The sequence below is a fragment of the Dendrobates tinctorius genome, unplaced genomic scaffold, assembly GCF_039654945.1.
Source record: "Dendrobates tinctorius isolate UK_male_01 unplaced genomic scaffold, ASM3965494v1 ptg000160l, whole genome shotgun sequence".
Classification (NCBI taxonomy): domain Eukaryota; kingdom Metazoa; phylum Chordata; class Amphibia; order Anura; family Dendrobatidae; genus Dendrobates; species Dendrobates tinctorius.
Window position 1 is genome coordinate 13,285,873 of NW_027361827.1, and position 21,753 is coordinate 13,307,625.

The window sequence follows — 21,753 nt, forward strand, 5'->3', positions numbered from 1 at the left end:
GGGAGATGACAATGAGGGATGAGGGGGGAGGACAATGAGGGGAGTAAGTGGGACTTAGAATGGACTTGTGAACAGGGGGAGGGGGAGGAGGACTTTAGATATGAATGTAAAATGAATTGGGTGGTGGAGGAGGATGCTAAGTCCCTGTTAGTGTCCTCCCCATCTCACAATTTATTATGACACTATCAGGTACTTAAAATGTATTGGAGAGAGGAGAGGGTAAGGTGCTATCAGGGAATTGCAATAAATTGGGAGTTGGTAGAGAAAGCTTAGTACCTGATTATGTCTTCTCCCACCCCCCAAATTTGTTATGATGCTATCAAATACTTAGAATGAAAGGGGAGGACACAGGGCAGGGAAAAAGGCTATGTGCACACATTCAGTATTTGCAGGAGAAAATTCTTCTGCATTTCCTAATGTGTTGACAGGAAGAACACTGCATAAAATACAATTTTTTGCCACATTTTTTTACATGCTTTTGTTGCATATTTTCCCCCACTCATTAGTATGGGTGAAATATGTTGCAAAAATTGACAGTATGCAGATTTTTAGCCTGTTTCACACTTCAGCTATTTGACGTCAGTCAAAATCCACCGTTTTTATGAAAAAACGGATCCGGCATTTTTTTGGCAGATCCGTTTTTTCCCCATAGACTTGCATTATCGGCGGATTTTGACTGATGGTTGTCCGTCGCATCCGTTTTTTGACGGATCCGTTTGAATTTTAGCATCCGCTGGCTCTCTCTCTCTCCCTCTCCCTCTCTCTCTCTCCTTTTCCAGAGATCGGTTCCTTTAAATTTCAAGTACTTAGCAGCTGCAGCGGATCCATCCAAGAAACAGATCCGGTGGCATCCATTTGTTGCAAAACGGAAACGGATGCGTTTTTCACACTTTGGCGGTTTGCAACTGACGTCAAACAACTGAAGTGTGAAACAGGCCTTAATCTGCTGCAAATCTGCAAGGAAAAAATAAGCAACATGTGCATGAAACTTCAGGGATCTCATTCACTTTACGTGTGCTGTAAAACCTTGGCCTAAATAGGCCTAAATTTAATTGGGGAGAGTCACAAAGACACAATAATTTATATTATTGGGTGGCGTTGAGTATAGTTAATGGGGAACACAGTGCAGCTTATCACTTTATATTTTGATTGGTGCGTGCCTAATAGATATATTATTGGTAGGGTAAATATCTGTAATCAAGGGTGCAGTACGGGGGAGACACATGTATTTATGCAATATATGTGACCTTGTTACTTCCAGGACTACAACAAGACGAGTCATGGTTGGGAGATTTCAACATGAAGGTCTGACCAGAAGGACAAGAAGCAGCAGAAAATAACTCTATTCAGATGAGACATCTTTGGTAAGTGCCTGGATGTAAATATTATTCTATATCTGCACTATGTGACTTGAAGTGATAATAATATCTGTTAAATCCCTTCGGTCAATTTCTCACATTTATGTGAAACGTCTGTGTGCTGCCAGATTTTTTAATTTTATGGCACACAGACTCGTAGAGTTTTATAGGTCTACTAGATTAAGGCCCGATGCTATCGCATCTAGAGGATAGTGACACATCTCTTGCCATGTTAACCCTCAATACACACACACCTCCTCAACATACACTCCTCTCACCTTTCACCATCTCCACTCACATCCACTCACTCTTTCACTCCACATACGACCCTTTCTCTCACTCCGTCTCTCATACTCACACTGTCATCGTCGCTGCTCCATGATCCCCGACATCTTCTTCCGCCGGCGCCATCCTGGATCCCGACGTTGTCCACGCCGGCGACATGTTCTTGCGGCCATGCCATCTTGAGTATTCTGAAATCCTGCGAGTGGACATTAGTGGAGATAGTGAAAGGTGAGAGGAGTGTGTGTTGAGGAGTGGTGTGTTGAGGGTTAACATGGCAAGAGGTGTGCTGTGACGTCACCAGTTACAACTGGACGGAAGTTGTTACAACCTGGAAGCTGCTTAGCGCATTTATTATAGTAGATTAAGGCCCGATGCTATCGCATCGAGAGGATAGTGACACACCTCTTGCCATGTTAACCCTCAATACACACACACCTCCTCAACACACCACACCGCCTCAACACACACTCCTCTCACCTTTCACCATCTCCACTCACGTCCACTCACTCTTTCACTCCACATACGACCCTTTCTCTCACTCCGTCTCTCATACTCACACCGTCATCGTCGCTGCTCCATGATCCCCGACATCTTCTTCCGCCGGCGCCATCCTGGATCCCGACGTTGTCCACGCCGGCGACATGTTCTTGCGGCCATGCCATCTTGAGTATTCTGAAATCCTGCGAGTGGACATTAGTGGAGATAGTGAAAGGTGAGAGGAGTGTGTGTTGAGGAGTGGTGTGTTGAGGGTTAACATGGCAAGAGGTGTGCTGTGACGTCACCAGTTACAACTGGACGGAAGTTGTTACAACCTGGAAGCTGCTTAGCGCATTTATTATAGTAGATTAAGGCCCGATGCTATCGCATCGAGAGGATAGTGACACACCTCTTGCCATGTTAACCCTCAATACACACACACCTCCTCAACACACCACACCGCCTCAACACACACTCCTCTCACCTTTCACCATCTCCACTCACGTCCACTCACTCTTTCACTCCACATACGACCCTTTCTCTCACTCCGTCTCTCATACTCACACCGTTATCGTCGCTGCTCCACGAACCCCGACATCTTCTTCCGCCGGCGCCATCCTGGATCCTGACATTGTCCACGCCGGCGACATGTTCTTGCGGCCATGCCATCTTGAGTATTCTGAAATCCTGCGAGTGGACATTAGTGGAGATAGTGAAAGGTGAGAGGAGTGTGTGTTGAGGAGTGGTGTGTTGAGGGTTAACATGGCAAGAGGTGTGCTGTGACGTCACCAGTTACAACTGGACGGAAGTTGTTACAACCCGGAAGCTGCTTAGCGCATTTATTATAGTAGATTAAGGCCCGATGCTATCGCATCGAGAGGATAGTGACACACCTCTTGCCATGTTAACCCTCAATACACACACACCTCCTCAACACACCACACCGCCTCAACACACACTCCTCTCACCTTTCACCATCTCCACTCACGTCCACTCACTCTTTCACTCCACATACGACCCTTTCTCTCACTCCGTCTCTCATACTCACACCGTCATCATCGCTGCTCCACGTTCCCTGACATCTTCTTCCACCGGCGCCATCCTTGATCCCGACGTTGTCCACGCCGGCCACATGTTCTTGCGGCCACGCCATCTTGAGTATTCTCAAATCCTGCGAGTGGACATTAGTGGAGATAGTGAAAGGTGAGAGGAGTGTGTGTTGAGGAGTGGTGTGTTGAGGGTTAACATGGCAAAAGGTGTGCTGTGACGTCACCAGTTACAACTGGACGGAAGTTGTTACAACCTGGAAGCTGCTTAGTGCATTTATTATAGTAGATTAAGGCCCGATGCTATCGCATCGGGAGGATAGTGACACATCTCTTGCCATGTGAACCCTCAACACACACTCCTCCTGAACACACCACACCGCCTCAACACACACTCCTCTCACCTTTCACCATCTCCACTCACGTCCACTCACTCTTTCACTCCACATACGACCCTTTCTCTCACTCCATCTCTCATACTCACACCGTCATCATCGCTGCTCCACGATCCCCGACATCTTCTTCCACCGGCGCCATCCTAAATCCCGACGTTGTCCACGCCGGCGACATGTTCTTGTGGCCACGCCATCTTGAGTATTCTAAAATCCTGCGACTGGACGTTAGTGGAGATAGTGAAAGGTGACAGGAGTGTGTGTTGAGGAGGAGTGGTGTGTTGAGGGTTAACATGGCAAGAGGTGTGCTGTGACATCACCAGTTACAACTGGACGGAAGTTGTTACAACCCGGAAGCTGCTTAGCGCATTTATTATAGTAGATAGATGTATCACACCTATGTTTTTATGTGGATAAGATATTTACATAGTGAGCCTCAAGAAGGACAGTATTACTGATGTATGTAAAGTGCTATTGAAATAATAGTACTCTATTAATAAATAAAAAATTAATTATTATTACCTAAGTTATGTAGGTATGTGTTAGCTATGTAGTTGAAATCTACGTATGTTTGCCTAAATTTTTTTTGTTTTTGCCTTTTTTTTTTTAATCTATATATACCTATACCTATGTATATTTTTATGGATTTAAATATGTCTATGACATATATGTGAAAGAGATAATTAGTGTAAGATATATCTATCTGCTTAAAATATTTATATATATAACATATATCAAGCTATGTATAGAAGTCTTAGAAGTCTATTATCTATATCTATTTAGAATGTAACTATTATTTATATATCTATATATCTATCAATTCCAGGACCAACTTAAATAGTTTAAAGTAAGACATTTTTGTAAACGACATTTCTAGTGAAGATTTTTGGGCTATTAGGTAGCAATTGTCCTTGAAGTGGTGTATCCACCACTTTGACCCTAACGTTGCTGCATTGCTTTACTCGGGAGAATGCAACATACAATTGTCCATGGGCAAATACAGGTTCGGGCAAAAAAATTCCAACTCGATTGAGGGTCTGTCCTTGGGATTTGTTAATGGTCATAGCAAAAGCAGGTTTTAGAGGAAACTGTCGACGTTTTAATTTAAAAGGTAACCCAGTTTCTGAAGGACACAAATCGATGCGTGGAATAAACACAATGTCTCCTTCAGCTGAGCCAGTAATCACTTTAGCCTGTATGATGTTGCGGAGTAAGGCAATGACAATGAGGCGAGTGCCATTGCAGAGACCTTTCTTGGTGTTTAGGTTTCTTAATAGCATCACAATGGTGCCAATTTTAAGTTTTAAGAGATGTGATGGCATTCCTGATGGTGTCAGAGAGTTTAAAAATTCAACTGGGTAGTTTTCACATTCCTCTGCCTCATCAGCATCGACAGAATCATCACTTGTATATACAGTATAATCACCACTAATGCGATCCATTACTTTACAGTTCAGAAAATCGACGTCATCATTTTTCGGACATAGTATAGCATGTGATGCAGCAGTGTTGAGGCTTTGTTGGTCATTAACATCAATGCAAATATGGTCTCCAAAGATCTCGGTTACTATAGAGCCAGTGCAAAGCATGTCTGGAGGAATTTCAATGACATCCTCTCCAAGGTTATGTTCATTAGACAGCTCACCATTTCCAAGTTTAAGCAACCAAGTGCTGTATTCAGGATCAGTGGAGCGCATGTTGTTAATTAGCGGTAGTCTGGTAAAATGTTGCCAATGTTCTGAATATTTAATGCAGGAATCTACAATGTCTATTCTTGTTCCATGAGCGATGACGGGAAGACATTGTCTGAAGTCTCCTCCAAGAACAATAACTTTACCTCCAAATGGTGTTTTATTTTTTTCAGCAACATTTGTTGTCATGATGTCACGTAGAAGTCTATCTATCACATTCAATGCATGTTTTTGGACCATAGTGCACTCATCAATAATAAAAAGTTTTGTACTCTGTAAATGTTTTCCTGCATTTGTTTCGTTTTTAATCCTGGAAACAGATGTTTCGTTGATCGGAATAGGTATGCCATATAGAGAGTGGATTGTTCGGCCTCCTTGTATCAAGTTAGATGCTATTCCTGTAGTTGCTGCAGGTGACACAATTTCTCCTTGTCCTCTTAAATGATGTGTAAGTAGATGGTATAGGTAGGTCTTTCCACTGCCACCAGGTCCATCGAGAAAAAAGCACTTTGGTATTAAACTGCTATTTTGTAAAGCTTCAGTAATGACATCATAGGCAAAAAGTTGCTCCTGATTAAGAGTTTCTTTCATCTCTGCAGCTTTATTTAACTCATAATCCTTATCATATTGTTTAAGGAGTTGTTTAATATTTTTTGCTGGGCGTGGTAAATTATAATCAGCAAAAGTTTTTCCATGGACTATGAGGACATCTTGGACATCTTTCATAGCATATCCTTCACAATCGATACACTCTTCAGTGTTGCTGTGGTATGTATGACAATAGTCTTGTAAAAAATGGTCCTTAAATTCATTCCACAATTCAAGTGGATTACTGGGGGGGCCAAAAATACAGATATAAGCAAACATGTCTCTAAGTTGGGAAGGCATGTTAAGAATGCAAGCATCTGTTAAAGTATGTCTCCAGATGCTATCATCAAATAATAATCCAAGTGCTAACGCAGCATCCTTAAAGGTTTCATGCATAACTCCATTGACGGTTTTAATGCTGTCAAAACTGGTAGCAGCTTTTACATGCAGTAACAACAAACGTAAATAATAGCGTTCTTGGTCTTTCACACTAACAGTATACATTCTTCCAATAACTGTGAGACCCCCTCGTTTTCTTCGTTCCCATGTGCCTTGTTTCCAAACGTAGTGTTCTGGAATTTCGCGGTAGAAATAGTTATGTGCATTGTGGTCGATCTTATTAAGGTTGAAATACGCCATAAGTGTAGAATTGGAATTGAGCTTTTGATGGATGTTGTCTGCAGAGTCATTCTCATGAAAATAGAGTGGTTGAGAATTAGGCAGATGTACGGCTAGGCGAATGATGGCATGAGATTGTTTATGCATAGGAAAAGCAAATATCCGCCATGCAGCCTCAGGTGCACTAACATATCTGGTATCCGTAAATTGGTGTGTTTCATCATGTTGGATGTTATTTTGGGAAATTTCAAGGTTGGCTTTGTCATGCCCTTTGTAAACGTATTTAAATAAATATTTTAGACTTTGAATGGAAGCACATATTTCTACATTAATATGGCACTTGTATTTGGTGAGTAAAAATGGGTTATATGGAACTACCCATGAATTGTCAATCGTCTTAGAATGGTGTTCATATGTTTTGCCAATGGGTCTGCGGTAAGTGGGATAGCCATCCTTTTCTTTGATGGTATATGGTTGGTTTTGTTTTGGGAAACCTTTGCTACACTTTCCAAGATCCATACAGGGAGAATTAGGATTGTGTTCTCCACAGGGACCATGAATCATGTGTTGAAGAACAATGTTATGGAGCTGAGGGTAGATTGTTTCATCAGGTATTTCAGCCCAGACTATATTGTGTATGTCCGCCTCAGTCCGTAATTTAGACAGGCTGTCAAGAATAATTAAAATATGAGCGTGTGGGAGAACACGCTTCTGAAATTCAATGACATGGACCATTGCAGTGACGTTTCCAAATAATCCACTGCTAATGTCTTTTAAGAGGGATTCCAGTTTAATTTTAAAGACACGTGCAACCAAGTCTGGTCTGTGTTCAACACGCTGCCACGGTTCTAAATGTGTAGTAATCTCATTCCACTTAGGATTACATGTCATGGTGATAAATAGATCTGGTCGACCATACTTTGTAACAATAGCCATAGCATCCTGGTAGCGCTGCTGCATGTTTCTTGGACTGCCTTCAAAAGAAGATGGTAAAATGACGGTTTTCCCAATAGGGATGCCCTTTTAAACCGATTTTTTGAGTAGATGTTCTTGAAGGAGGCAGTAATCTTCCACTTTTAAATCTTTTTGGTGTTTGCGGATGTAATGTAGGCGATTAGCTTCGATTTTGACATAAGCATCTACTAAATATTGCTGTGTTAGCTTACCACCATTGAGGAGTGGATTAAAGTAATTTCTGACAGATAACATATAGCAATAGTATTGGAGTTGAGTGATCCTCCTCGAACTTTTGCCTTGTTGTTTGAGTCCATCATGCCATCCTTGGTCTCCATAAGGGAAAAATATTGGATAGAGGAGGGCATCCAAATTGCTATGGAGAATACTAATTTGTTGTGTTTTTGGAGCTAAAGGGTTATGGGGATCAGGTTTTAAATGAATTAATATGTCTCTATTGAAAGGTGGCTCACCATTGTCATTTTGAAACACGACAGCTACTTCACTGACAGTGGGATTATTGTAGCGTCGAGGGTCTTGAGTACGATCTTGTTTAATAGCCATAGTGATGTTTGGCATGACAGTTCCGTTTTGTAGAGATTTAATTTTTTCTTGTTCTTCCACATCACGTAACATTTGATAAGCTTCCACAAAAGGATTAATAGTTTGGATTTGAAGGGCAATAATGTTCATCAATGTAGGATGACATTTTTGATTTTCTTTACATCGTAAGCGTTGTTCGTTTGCGGTAGTGGTATCGAGAATGCGTTGCTGGTCATCTGAGGGATGTAGTGTTCCAGTTCTATGATAGATCTGGCCATGTATGCGGAAACAGTATGGGCCATATCCAGGAGGTGGTGAAATATTTGCACCCATGGAGGCAAAAGCAAAGGAACTGTTAATACTTCGAATATTATCCATGAAATTTTTGCTAAATTCACTTTGCCCTTTCAGCAAACGTGTAAAGACATCAGGATATTGTAGTATGGGTACATGGACTTTACCCTTCTGACAGCAGAGCGTAAAGTTGTTATCAGAAGGTATCTCTGCTACAAAATGCAAAGCTTCGCAATGCTCACATACATGGGTCATGTCACCACAGCTGTGTTCGGTAATACTATTTTCATCATTAGTGAAAATGTGAGGTTGTAGTAGAAGTGCATGTCCAACCGATGGGGTGCGCCTAGTTTTGAGACCAACGTATATTTGTCTTGGTTGCACTTTCTGCGGGCTAACTGCAGCTTGTATGTGAAGAAACTGTGCGTTGGTATTGAATGGTGGTATTGATAGGGCAGAAACAGATTGCTGATTAGTTATGTCAGTGAACGGCATATAGGATGAAGTGTGGTAGTAACTTGTTCCACATACTGATGTGGAAGCATCCTGTTGTGAGTCTACTAATAATGATGAGGAAGAAGCCGTCTGTTGTTGGCGGTGATGGCGTGTAGAGGCTTCTTCAGCCAATGTAATAGATTTAGAGTTAGGGGATTCGTGTGTGAGACGACGGCATTTATAAGCCTTAATCTTGTCAAGTCGATGCTGTTTTTCCTCAGGAGTCTCATTAGCACAGCGTTGTTTTTGTCGTAGTGCTAAAGCTGCTTTCCTTTCACTGGCATTGGCATACTGTGCATCGGTATTGAATGGTGGTATTGATAGGGCAGAAACAGATTGCTGATTAGTTATGTCAGTGAACGGCATATGGGATGAAGTGTAGCAGTAAATTGTTCCACATGCTGATGTGGAAGCATCCTGTTGTGAGTCTAATAATAATGATGAGGAAGAGGCCGTCTGTTGTCAGCGGTGACGGCGTGCAGAGGCTTCTTCAGCCAATCTTATGGATTTAGAGTTAGGGGATTCGTGTGTGAGGCGACGGCGTTTATAAGCCTTAATCTTCTCAAGGCGATGGTGTTTTTCCTCAGGAGTCTCATTAGCACGGCGTTGTTTTTGTCGTAGTGCTAAAGCTGCTTTCCTTTCACTGGCATTGGCATACTTTTTGTTATGACTCATGTTGGAACAGGTAAAGGAGTCTATTTGGCAGTTATCTGGCAGTGAAGAAGGCGTCCTGGAGTATTGTAGAGTAAACAGATACTAATTGACCCTGTAATTGCCCAGCAGTAGTTATGAAGTGGTAGTGGCAAATTGGCCCTGTAGTTAGACACCGGCAGAGGAGCAAGGCAGCAGTAGTTATGGCGGTAGAGGCAAATTGGCCCTGTAATTAGACACCGGCAGAGGAGCAAGGCAGCAGTAGTTATGGCGGTAGAGGCAAATTGGCCCTGTAATTAGACACCGGCAGAGGAGCAAGGCAGCAGTAGTTATGGCGGTAGAGGCAAATTGGCCCTGTAATTAGACACCGGCAGAGGAGCAAGGCAGCAGTAGTTATGGCGGTAGAGGCAAATTGGCCCTGTAATTAGACACAGGCAGTGAACAGTCAGAGGAGCAAGGCAGCAGTACTTATGGCGGTAGAGGCAAATTGGCCCTGTAATTAGACACCGGCAGAGGAGCAAGGCAGCAGTAGTTATGGCGGTATTGGCAAATTGGCCCTGTAATTAGACACCGGCAGATGAGCAATGCAGCAGTAGTTATGGCGGTAGAGGCAAATTGGCCCTGTAATTAGACACCGGCAGAGGAGCAAGGCAGCAGTAGTTATGGCGGTAGAGGCAAATTGGCCCTGTAATTAGACACCGGCAGAGGAGCAAGGTAGCAGTAGTTATGGCGGTAGAGGCAAATTAGCCCTGTAATTAGACACCGGCAGAGGAGCAAGGCAGCAGTAGTTATGGCGGTAGAGGCAAATTAGCCCTGTAATTAGACACCGGCAGAGGAGCAAGGCAGCAGTAGTTATGGCGGTAGAGGCAAATTGGCCCTGTAATTAGACACCGGCAGAGGAGCAAGGCAGCAGTAGTTATGGCGGTAGAGACAAATTGGCCCTGTAATTAGACACCAGCAGAGGAGCAATGCAGCAGTAGTTATGGCGGTAGAGGCAAATTGGCCCTGTAATTAGACACCGGCAGAGGAGCAAGGCAGCAGTAGTTATGGCGGTAGAGGTAAATTGGCCCTGTAATTAGACACCGGCAGAGGAGCAAGGTAGCAGTAGTTATGGCGGTAGAGGCAAATTAGCCCTGTAATTAGACACTGGCAGAGGAGCAAGGCAGCAGTAGTTATGGCGGTAGAGGCAAATTAGCCCTGTAATTAGACACCGGCAGAGGAGCAAGGCAGCAGTAGTTATGGCGATAGAGGCAAATTGGCCCTGTAATTAGACACTGGCAGAGGACAAAGGCAGCAGTAGTTATGGCCGTATAGGCAAATTGGCCCTGTAATTAGTCACCGGCAGAGGACAAAGGCAGTAGTTATGGCGGTATAGGCAAATTGGTCCTGTAATTAGACACCAGCAGAGGAGCAAGGCAGCAGTAGTTATGGCGGTAGAGGCAAATTGGCCCTGTAATTAGACACCGGCAGAGGAGCAAGGCAGCAGTAGTTATGGCGGTAGAGGCAAATTAGCCCTGTAATTAGACACCGGCAGAGGAGCAAGGCAGCAGTAGTTATGGCGATAGAGGCAAATTGGCCCTGTAATTAGACACTGGCAGAGGACAAAGGCAGCAGTAGTTATGGCAGTATAGGCAAATTGGCCCTGTAATTAGACACCGGCAGAGGACAAAGGCAGTAGTTATGGCGGTATAGGCAAATTGGTCCTGTAATTAGACACCGGCAGAGGAGCAAGGCAGCAGTAGTTATGGCGGTAGAGGCAAATTAGCCCTGTAATTAGACACCAGCAGAGGAGCAAGGCAGCAGTAGTTATGGCAGTACAGGCAAATTGGTCCAGTAATTAGACACCGGCAGTAAACAGGCATAGGACCAAGGCAGCAGTAGTTATGGTGGTACAGGCAATGCCAAGCGTCCGCACAGCAAGTCGGCGTGAGGTAAATGACGCAATTTCACGAATGCAAGATGGCGTCGGCGAAATCTCGCGAGATTTCGCCGACGTCGTTAACACCTCTTGCCATGTTAACCCTCAACACACCACACCGCCTCAACACACACTCCTCTCACCTTTCACCTCCACTCATGTCCACTCACTCTTTCACTCCACATACGTTCCTTTCTCTCACTCCGTTTCTCATACTCACACCGTCATCGTCGCTGCCCCGACATCTTCCTCCGCCGCCGCGATCCAGGATCCAGACGTTCTCCAGGTCGCCGACATGTTCTTGCGGGACGCCATCTTGGATTTCGTGAAATCCCGCGATATTCAAGATAGCGTCGCTGCAACAACATGTCGCTGGCGTGGACGACATCGGGATCCAAAAAGATGGCGACGGCGAAATCTCGCGAGATTACGCCGACGCCATTTTGGATCCCGATGTCGCCCACGCCAGCGACATATTCTTGCGGGACGCCATCTTGGATGTCGTGAAGTCCCACGATATTCAAGATGGCGTCGCCGCAACAACATGTCGCTGGCATGGGCGAGATTTCGCCGACGCCATCTTTTTGGATCCCGATGTCGTCCACGCCAGCGACATGTTGTTGCGGCGACGCCATCTTGCATATCGCTGGTTAGGGCATTTATTATTATAGATTCATACATCCGTGAAAATCACGAATCTGAGAATGAGATCCGTGAGGGTCAGAGAATACTTTGTTCTGATCCAATTTTGAGAATCAGAATAGTACATGCTCAATGCATCTGTAAAAGTGGGCAGCACACAAACACTACACACAGATACAGGGATGTAGCCTTATTATGTATTGCACAGTGCCTTAGTATATAGTGTATTCATTCACTTATTATGTATAGCACCTAGTTTTCTCTTTTTATTATGTATATCACTGCCCATTATTACGTACCATCCTCTCTAGTTATATATGGTGCCGTCACTTATTATATAGCTTCCTCTGCTGTTAAGTACAGTGCTATCCCATTATTACAAACATTATATTACAGGTTTTGTATGCTTTATGGCCAAAGTGGACATGTGTTTATGTGCTGCATGTATACCAACTTAAATCAAGCTCAATTTTTGTGTTTTTTATCCTCTTTGCATTTTTGCACTCTTTGCAAGCTTGGGTGTGGCCTCCTTCCCTTGAACTGGAAATAACATTTACAGGTTTCCCTAGACTGTTGTCCACAGGTCAGGGCCTGATCCTTTTATCTGCCCTTATTCACACACTGAGGTCAGCTCTGACTAGTGTTGAGCATTCCGATACCGCAAGTATCGGGTATCGGCCGATACTTGCTGTATCGGAATTCCGATACCGACTTCCGATATTTTTTCAATATCGGAATTCGGCATCGGAATCGGAAGTTCAAAATGATTGACAGCCTGACGTCATCATGATGCACGGTGTGTGCGCATCATGATGCGCCGTCATTTCGGGCCTTCCGGGGGTCTCTGCATGCCTGCCGGGGGGCTGTGTGGACTGCCCGGGGTCTGTACCGGCCTGCCGGGGGGCTGTGCCGGCCTGCCGGTGGTCTGGGCACCCTGTGGGGGTCTGTACCGGCCTGCCGGGGGGCTGTGCCGGCCTGCCGGTGGTCTGTGCACCCTGTGGGGGTCTGTACCGGCCTGCTGGGGGGCTGTGCCGGCCTGCCGGGGGGCTGTGCTGATGTCCGGGGGTCTGTGCAAGCATCGTCCGATGGGACAACAAGTCCCATCTGGCGATGCCTGCTACCATGACAGTGATTGACACATTAGCCAATGATGGGACAGTAGTAGTCCCATCATCCGGCTAATGTGTTAAATGTTAAAAAAAAAAAAAAAAATACTACATACATACTACATGCATGCTACATGCATGCTACATACATACTACATGCTACATACATACTACATATATACTACATGCATGCTACATACATACTACATGCTACATACATACTACATATATACTACATACATGCTACATACATACTGCATGCTACATACATACTACATGCTACATACATACTACATGCTACATACATACTACATACATACTACATACATACTACATGCATGCTACATACATACTACATGCATGCTACATGCATGATACATACCACATACATACTACATACATACTACATACATACTACATGCTACATACATACTACATGCATGCTACATACATACTACATGCTACATACATACTACATATATACTACATGCATGCTACATACATACTACATGCTACATACATACTACATATATACTACATGCATGCTACATACATACTGCATGCTACATACATACTACATGCTACATACATACTACATGCTACATACATACTACATATATACTACATACATACTACATACATGCTACATACATGCTACATACATACTGCATGCTACATACATACTACATACATACTACATACATACTACATACATACTACATGCATGCTACATACATACTACATACATACTACATGCATGCTACATACATACTACATACATACTACATACATACTACATGCATACTACATGCATGCTACATACATACTACATGCTACATACATACCACATACATACTACATGCTACATACATACCACATACATACTACATGCTACATACATACTACATATATACTACATGCATGCTACATGCTACATACATACCACATACATACTACATGCATGCTACATGCTACATACATACTACATATATACTACATACATACTACATACATACTACATACATACTACATGCATGCTACATACATACTACATACATACTACATACATACTACATGCATGCTACATACATACTACATGCATGCTACATGCATGATACATACCACATACATACTACATACATACTACATACATACTACATGCTACATACATACTACATGCATGCTACATACATACTACATGCTACATACATACCACATACATACTACATACATACTACATACATACTACATGCTACATACATACTACATGCATGCTACATACATACTACATGCTACATACATACCACATACATACTACATACATGCTACATGCTACATACATACTACATATATACTACATGCATGCTACATACATACTGCATGCTACATGCATGCTACATACATACTACATACATACTACATGCTACATACATACCACATATATACTACATACATACAATACATTCATACAATACATACATAGACATACAGTACATATAACATAGAGTAACATACTTACCAATACTTGTCACATTGTTCCCCGAAGCCATTGTCTTTTCCGGAATAAATATTAACATAACAAACCACAAAAATACTCACCCACGATCCGAAGCAGTCCACGAGTGTGTCCCACGACGATCTTGGGTAGAGAACGGCAGCATCAGATGATGCTGCCGTTCTCTACGGGCTGCAGGAATCCAATGACGGAAGGTAGGTATCCTTCCGCACTGTATTCCTCCGCCACTTAAAAAAAAAAAAGTCCCTAGTCTCACTTTATGCCATTGCTGCGTGGGAAATTCCCACATGTAGCATGCATGTAGTATGTATGTAGTATGTATGTAGTATGTATGTAGCATGCATGTAGTATGTATGTAGTATATATGTGGTATGTATGTAGCATGTAGTATGTATGTAGCATGCAGTATGTATGTAGCATGCAGTATGTATGTAGCATGCATGTAGTATATATGTAGTATGTATGTAGTATATATGTAGTATGTATGTTGCATGTAGTATTTATGTAGTATGAATGTAGCATGTATGTAGTATGTAGTATGAATGTAGCATGTACGTAGTATGCATGTTGTATGTATGTAGCATGTATGTAGCATGTAATTTTTTTTTTTTTTTTTTTTACATTCAACACATTAGCCGGATGATGGGACTACTACTGTCCCATCATTGGCTAATGTGTCAATCACTGTCATGGTAGCAGGCATCGCCTGATGGGACTTGTAGTCCCATCGGACGATGCCTGCACAGACCCCCGAAGCCTGCACAGACCACCGGCAGGCCGGCACAGCCCCCGGCAGGCCGGCACAGCCCCCCGGAGCCTGCACAGACCACCGGCAGGCCGGCACAGCCCCCTGGCAGGCCGGCACAGCCCCCCGGAGCCTGCACAGACCACCGGCAGGCCGGCTCAGCCCCCCGGCAGGCCGGCACAGACCACCGGAGCCTGCACAGACCCCCTGGCAGGCCGGCACAGCCCCCCGAAAGTGGGGCCGGGTGTGGCCTCCTTCACTTTTGTTGGAAATAACATTTAAAGGCTTCCCAAAGCTGGTGTCCACAGGTCAGGACCCAGTCCTTTTTTCTGCCCTATACATAATAAAGGAGACTATGTAAGGTACAGATATATGCAATTTTGCATTGAGACATAAGCATTTGATCCCCTACCAAACATTAAGAGTTCTGGCTCCTACAGACCAGTTAGACCAATGTTCCCCAACTCCGGTCCTCAAGAGCCACCAACAGGTCATGTTTTCAGGATTTCCTTAGTATTGCACAGGTGATGGAATTCTTGCCTATCAAGGTGAGGCAATTATCACCTGGGCAATACTAACGAAATCCTGAAAACATGACCTGTTGGTGGCTCTTGAGGACCGGAGTTGGGGAACACTGAGTTAGACGCTCCTAATCAACTCGTTACCTGCATTAAAGACATCTGTTTTATGTAGTCACCATCATAAAAGACTCCTGTCTACAGACTCAATTAATCAGTTAGACTCTAACCTCTACAACATGGGCAAGACCAAAGTGCTTTCTAAGGCTGTCAGGAACAAGATCACAGACCTGCACAAAGCTGAAATGTGTAACAAAACCATACGTAAGGCACTAGGTGAGAAGGAGGCAACTCTTGGTGCAAAAGTAAGAAGATGGAGGAAATACAAAATGACTGTCATTCGACATTGATCTGGGGCACCATGCAAAATCTCACCTCATAGGGTATCCTTAATCATGAGGAAGGTGAGAGATCAGCCTAAAACTACATGGCGGAACTTGTTAATGATATCAAGGCAACTGGGGCCACAGTCACCAAGAAAACTATTGGTAACACATTACCCCGCAAAGGTTTAAAGTGTCCGCAAGAAGACAAGGCATATGTGCAGGCCCATCTGAAGTTTGCCAGTAAACACCTGCAAAGAGGAGTAGACCAAAATTCCTCCTGACATGTCCGCAAACCTCATCATCGACTACAAAAAACATCTGACTGCTGTGCTTGCCAACAAGGGTTTTGCCACCAAGTATTAAGTCTTGTTTGCCAGAGGGATCAAATACTTATTTCTCACTGCAAAATGCAAATACATTTCTATAATTTATACAATATGATTTTCTGGATTTTATTTTTGATATTCTATCTCTTAATGTTAAAATTTACATACCCTTAAAATGATAGACTGTTCATGTCTTTGTCAGTGAGCAAACTTACAAAATCAGCAAGGTATCAAATAATTATTTCCTTCTCTGTATGTAGCCTTGTCGCCATAAAAGAAGGGGGGCCCAGTCACATTTCTTGCACAGGGGCCCCAAGCTGTCAGTGTCCGCCCCTGTTTAACATTACTAAGGATGTGTTTATGTCGACGAGCTTGAAAGTTGATGGATACAGTCCTAAGGCTGGTTTCACATTTGCGTTTTTTTGCGCTGTAAAAAAACGCATACGTGCGCATGCGTTTTTTCCCCTATATTTAACATGGGTGCGCATACCTGCGCGCTGGCATGCGCATGTATGCGATTTTCATGCGCTGCGTTTTTTTGGGGTGTGCGTTTGTATTTTCCAGACGCAGCATGTTGCATTTTTTGGCCCTGCAAAAAAGCGCATGCGCACGTATGCGCACGTTTTGCGCTAAAAATGGCCATTATAGCCTATGGATGCGCATACGTGCGCACTGGCATGCGCATGTAAGCGTTTTTTTAGCGCTGCGTTTTTTTGGTAGTGTCCACTTGTTGTACTAGTTATAATCTTCTAAAGTCAAAAAAAAAAGTCTATATAAAGGAGGTGCCTGCCAAAACTCTGCCACTACTACACTGACAGATTGGAGAGCAGACAGTCAACAAGGAACCCATCTGATCAGCGAAGAATGTGAGTATATTACATTATATGCCTGTCCTTTTAAATTATGTATGTACTAATGATTTTTATTATTTTTACATGCAGTATGTCTTCAGAATCCGAGTATTCCCCATCGCGGCAGGAATTGGCGCAAGCAGACCGTGAGGTGATTATTTTCGTGCATCTGGTAAGTATATCTGCTGCTTCTCCAAATCTCTTATGTTTTTTCCTACTTTTTTAAGACATCGTCATCATCATCATCTTCTGCGGACGGGACTAGTGAGGGCGAAGAGCAGGAGCAGCGAAGCCAAGTCCCGGTGGTGATACGGAATGTATGTATCAAATGATTTGTAATGTTCTTTATTTTTTATCTTCTATTTTTACTCTTTTTTATGTTTCTTTTTTTGTAACTTTTTATTCAATTTAAATTTGATTATTCTAATGAATGTGTTTTGTCTAGGTTCCACAACGGGATGAAGATGTCTACCTGGATAATGAGCAGCTCATCAGCCTGGTCCAGGAGCGTTCGCCGTTGTGGGACAGCCGTGACCGGCTGCACAAGGACATTGTGGTGACCCGGCGGCTATGGAATGAGGTGGCCGCAGCGTTGATGGATGGCTGGGACAGCGCCACAGCATCCTCCAAAAAGGCGTTTAGTGAGTATTTCCCTGCTCTGTATTGTGCCGCAGTGACTGTTGTCCTTGACGGCACTGTTGGGTTTCGTGCTAGGCATATTCTAGCAGGAAACCCAAAAGTGTCATTGGGGGTCTACAGTGACTGCTTTGAGTATTGTATTGCTACATTGTCCTGTAGTGACTGTTGTCCTTGACGGCACTGTTGGGTTTCGTGCTAGGTGTATTCTAGCAGGAAACCCAACAGTGTCATTGGGGTCTACAGTGACTGCTTTGAGTATTGTATTGCTACATTGTGCCGCAGTGACTGTTGTCCTTGACGGCACTGTTGGGTTTCGTGCTAGGTGTATTCTAGCAGGAAACCCAACAGTGTCATCGGGGTCTACAGTGACTGCTTTGAGTATTGTATTGCTACATTGTGCCGCAGTGACTGTTGTCCTTGACGGCACTGTTGGGTTTCGTGCTAGGTGTATTCTAGCAGGAAACCCAACAGTGTCATCGGGGTCTACAGTGACTGCTTTGAGTATTGTATTGCTACATTGTGCCGCAGTGACTGTTGTCCTTGACGGCACTGTTGGGTTTCGTGCTAGGTGTATTCTAGCAGGAAACCCAACAGTGTCATCGGGGTCTACAGTGACTGCTTTGAGTATTGTATTGCTACATTGTGCCGCAGTGACTGTTGTCCTTGACGGCACTGTTGGGTTTCGTGCTAGGTGTATTCTAGCAGGAAACCCAACAGTGTCATCGGGGTCTACAGTGACTGCTTTGAGTATTGTATTGCTATATTGTGCCGCAGTGACTGTTGTCCTTGACGGCACTGTTTTTTTTTTAACAACAGTGGACAAAGTCCGAACACGTTGGCGTTCGATCAAGGACCGCTTCAACAGTGATGTTCGTGCTGAGGGCCAGGTTCGCAGTGGATCTGCGTCAAGGACCAGAACTAGATACCGTCACTATCACGCGTTGCAGTTCCTAAGACCGGTCCTTGCCACGAGATCGTAAGTATTATAAATTTTGGGTTTTTATTTTTATTAATCTGTGTTTTTCTAACCCACAGCTGATGCTTCTTGTAAAGGCATGGTAGTAATGATTTTCCTTTATTCCACAGCACCTGGAGCAGCACCCTGCAACCTGGCCCTGGAGAGGTCCTTCCTCGGACGTCCTCTGACCCGTCCCAGCCATCCGACAGCCAGGAAGCACCTTGCAGGTCAGCCACACACACAGCTGGTGACCAGGAAGCTGGGCCATCAGGTGTTCCCCTGTCCCAGGCCTCTGCCACTGGTTATGCGGGCACTACCCGCCAGCGGCAGAGGGCCTTGGACAGGAATGTCTTGCCCGAGTTTATGCATTTGAGAGAGGCCTTTAATTCCAGCCTCAAGTCACTGTCCGACAGAGTTGAAAGCGGTTTTGCACTCATGGAACGTGGTTTTAACCACTTTGAACACCGCTTCAATTCTGTAGAACAGCGCCTTGACCGTCTGGAGGCCGACCTCAACAGACCAGCACACCATTTTTTTAGTAAGATTGAAAAGGGCATGGCGGAACACCTTAGTCCTGAGCAACAGCTGAATGTGCTGCAGGCCTGCAACAATGCTTTCTTGCAAGCTATGCAGCATAATCGGTACGGTCAGCAGTCAGTGGTGTCATTTCCACCTGTGCCACCATTGACTCGCTTCACCTCACTACCGACTTGTGCTGCATACCACTGCACGGACACCTCTATTCAAAGCCAGGACACCCACCGTTACACCACCACAAGTCTGAGTGCAGCTGGTCACTTCACCGACACCACCATGGCAAGCGCTGCTCCTCTCTGGAGCACCACCGCCACTCCCATGCATGCGTGGAGCTCAGCCACCACTAGGCAAACATGGAACAGCCCTGCCGCTACAACAACATGTAGTAGCCCTGCCACCACCACTCTGCAAACCTGGACCATCACTGCCGCCACCAGTCCTCCTGCAAGGACGAGCACTGCCAACGAAGAGCAGCAGCAGCAGCCACCTCAGCAGCAGCAGCCACCTCAGCAGCAGCCACCTCAGCAGCAGCAGCAACCACCTCAGCAGCAGCAGCATCCACCACAACAGCAGCAGCAGCCACCTCAGCAGCAGCCGCCACCTCAGCAGCAGCAGCAGCCACCTCAGCAGCAGCAGCAGCCACACCAGCAGACGGGGGACCTACACTCAATATTTGCCCCTAGTTCAAGGCGAAATCTATCAAGGTGGGCATTGGGCCAAAGTCGGTCCAGGCACACAAGCCTACGGCGACATGCCATTACAACTAATGTACCTGAACAGATTTCCTCTCCTCCAAGTGTTCCTAGTTTAATTCCCTTAACTGAACTACCTTCCCCCACAAGTTTTGTTGCCCCTTCCCCTCAAACACCGTCTTCAACTGCAAGTGTTGCATATTCCCTGCACACCCCCAAATTGAAACCATCTGCCCCCAAACGCCGTAAAAAATAATTTTTTGGTTTACTTTTTTTGATTAAAAATAAATTTACATTTGTGGTTCACCATTAAAAAGTTTCATTAATGTTGTTTGCGCCGCTCACACACACTGATGGGTAAATACATGTTAAAAACCAACCCAAGGCCTAGTATAGTCATATGTGAAATACCACGGCCTAGTATAGTCATACCAAGGCCTAGTGTAATAACTCTAGTTTTACCAACTTGGATCTGGTTTCATGAAAAACAAACTGTTGAAACTTGTCTAAAAAATAAGTTTCTTTCTAGTTTCACCAGTTTGTTTTTTGTGAAACAAGATGCTAGTTGTTAAAAATCGAGTTATTACAGTAGGCCTTGGTATGACTATACTAGGCCGTGGTATTTCACATATTACTATACTACTAGCCCCAAGGCCTACTATACTCATATTTGAAATACCACGGCCTAGTGTAGTCATTCCAAGGCCTAGTGTAATAACTCTAGTTTTACCAACTAGAATCTGGTTTCATGAAAAACAAACTGTTGAAACTTGTCTAAAAAATAAGTTTCTTTCTAGTTTCACCAGTTTGTTTTTTGTGAAACAAGATGCTAGTTGTTAAAAATCGAGTTATTACAGTAGGCCTTGGTATGACTATACTAGGCCGTGGTATTTCACATATTACTATACTACTAGCCCCAAGGCCTACTATACTCATATTTGAAATACCACGGCCTAGTGTAGTCATTCCAAGGCCTAGTGTAATAACTCTAGTTTTACCAACTAGAATCTGGTTTCATGAAAAACAAACTGTTGAAACTTGTCAAGTTTCAACAGTTTGTTTTTCGTGAAACAAGATCCTAGTTGGTAAAAATCGAGTAGGCCTTGGTATGACTATACTAGGCCGTGGTATTTCACATATGACTATACTAGTAGGCCCAAGGCCTACTATACTCATATTTGAAATACCACGGCCTAGTATAGTTATTCCAAGGCCTAGTGTAATAACTTGTAAGTTGGAATGGAGCAGATTACATTCATCCACTCAATGCTGACTTGTATTCACCATTGACTTTCATTGGGGTTGGGTTTTGAGGGTTGTGTTTTGAGAAAATCACATACTTTTTTTTCAACTAGTTGCACAATTTTCTCTTGAAAAAATTTGGTTTCCTGATTCATGGCCTGCAGCTTTGCTCGTTCCAATATATTTCACGCAGACTAGCAATGCTGCATTTTAACTCGTATGTGTATTTACCTGCCCAGGTGTGTGAACATCAAAAAATTCAGTTATACATGGGAAGTTTTTTAT

The 21,753-nt window shown here is 44.0% G+C and overlaps 1 pseudogene; it reads right to left on the reverse strand.

Moving 5' to 3' along the window:
- Nucleotides 1-1,229: 1,229 nt before the first annotated feature.
- On the reverse strand, nucleotides 1,230-12,241 carry LOC141052380 (uncharacterized; annotated as a pseudogene).
- Between the last annotated feature and the right edge of the window lie 9,512 nt (nucleotides 12,242-21,753).